The sequence below is a fragment of the Buceros rhinoceros genome, unplaced genomic scaffold, assembly GCF_000710305.1.
Source record: "Buceros rhinoceros silvestris isolate BGI_N320 unplaced genomic scaffold, ASM71030v1 scaffold14403, whole genome shotgun sequence".
Taxonomy (NCBI): domain Eukaryota; kingdom Metazoa; phylum Chordata; class Aves; order Bucerotiformes; family Bucerotidae; genus Buceros; species Buceros rhinoceros.
In genome coordinates this window covers 43,794-45,754 of record NW_010405483.1, presented here as the reverse complement: position 1 = coordinate 45,754, position 1,961 = coordinate 43,794, and positions in this window count along the sequence as shown.

The following is a 1,961-nucleotide window of genomic DNA, read 5'->3' as shown; positions in this document are numbered from 1 at the left end:
GAACACGGCGGGGCTGTTCAGCCCGGGCCCCGCGGGGCAGGCACCCTGGGGAGCTCGCTCCTGCCTGGGCGTCCGCCCCACGCACGGGCGGGAGAGAGCCAAGCGGGACAGGTCTGGCCCTGAAACGTTCCTTGGCCAAGTAAGAGAAAATAGGTAGTGGTGTTTTTTTTTTTTTCTTCTTTCTATCAGAGGAAGAACAAGGATGACCAAGATGTGAATACAGGAGCTCTCTGTTGTCTTGGGGTCGGGCTCGTCCGTGGAAATCCAGTTGGTGCAATATTTGGGCAGGCTTTGAGCAGTCCCTTTCACTAACTTGAAGGCATACCCATATTATTCCAGTTTCTCATGCCTCACTACTTATTTATTCATAAATTAGGTGTTTGCCAGGGAAAATACTTTGATGCCCTTCTGATGGAGCAGGTACAGGAGAGGGAGCTGCAAAACCCCCACCCCAAAACCCTTAAGCAATATTTGCAGACTTTTTAAAGTGGAGATTCTTGGGAGAAAAAGGCTGTGTTTCTCCTCACATACTTTCCAGGCTGAAGTCTTTCGCTAGTGTATCTGATGGTTCACCTGTCTAATAATTACAGCTTTTATACCTTTTAGCGGGATAAACAAAACGTATGTTTTCAGCAAATCGGCTGGGAAAGTGACTTGCACATCTGCGTGTCCTTCTGCACGTTCACTCCCTGTGGTACGTGAGCAAGCGGCAAACCCCTCGTGGCTTTTGCAAACTTGGAACTGACGCTGTGTTCAGCAGCCGTGGCTTCTGCTGCCTGACCCCCAGCACATCCGAGGAAAGATGAGCACCAGCAGAGCTCGGCAAGAAGGCAAATCCTGAGGAAACAGCGGAACCACCCAGGGATGGCAGTGTGCTTCACTGGGGACTTACCTGCAAGGCAGTTTGTTTTACCAAAATAAGTTTCAGGGTGCTATTTTGAAAGAATAAAATGTTACAGAAGGTTTTGAATGACAAAGGATTGGGACGTTTCCTCTTTTCTTTAAAGTCTTCTTTTCCAGACTTCTTCCGTGCAAGGCCACCGTGGCTGCAGCGCTGGAGTAGGTACCGAGCCTGCGCTTTTCCCTGGTCTCCTCACAACAGGTAGCTGCAATGGCCCCACGTCCCCTAAATCCTTTGTCCTGCCTCTTGGCTGGACACCACGGAAAAACTGTATGCTGGGGTTTGGAAGAAGCACCCTGGAACCCAGCTTCTGCAGTGGGCACTGCAGTGCAGTGAGCATCATCCTGAGCAGCTAGAAACCCCCTGGTTTTCGTTGGGCCCCCTGTGGGATCCTGGGGATAGGTGATGTCCTGCTGTGAGGATGGCAGGGCGCAGTGGAGTCTCTTTCTCAGCCAGCATGTTGTGGAGGTGCTGGTTCAGAAAGATTTTGTTTGTTTGAGAGAGGATAACAGTCTGAGGTGGCTCTTCTGGGTGTTCTTGGGCGTTCTCTCAGCTTTCTCTCCTCATGTGCTGAGCTGGGTTTTGGTTTTGAATTCACTAACAGGCTTATAGTTCTTCTGCAGCTTGAAAGAAAAGCTCACTTCCCAAAGAGGTTTCAGGAAACATCTGCACTTCTCTTCTTTGATAGGTCCTAGTTAAAAAGCAACCTCCCTCTCCCCAGTCACACCCTTAAATTCAGGAGGGGTGGCTTTTCTTTCTGGATTTTGGCTTTGGGTGTGTTTTTCTCTTCTTGCTTGTTGTTTTCTTCTCCCCCCCACCTTTCCTTACATGCAGACAACTGCCTTTATGCTTGTGCGTCTCTCCTCCTTAGGTCTCTTCGTTCTGCTCAGGGCGTTCCCTGCAGTAACTATCTCCCTCATCGACCTGGAGAACGAGTGCTCCTCTGCCAGGAGAGCGTGCCTGGTTCCGTGTTAGCTGAACCCAAGGGCCGTGGCTACCTTCTCGATGCTAACGCTGACTTCTTAGCTCTGAGCTGCTGTTAGGTTCTGCAGGCATTCCT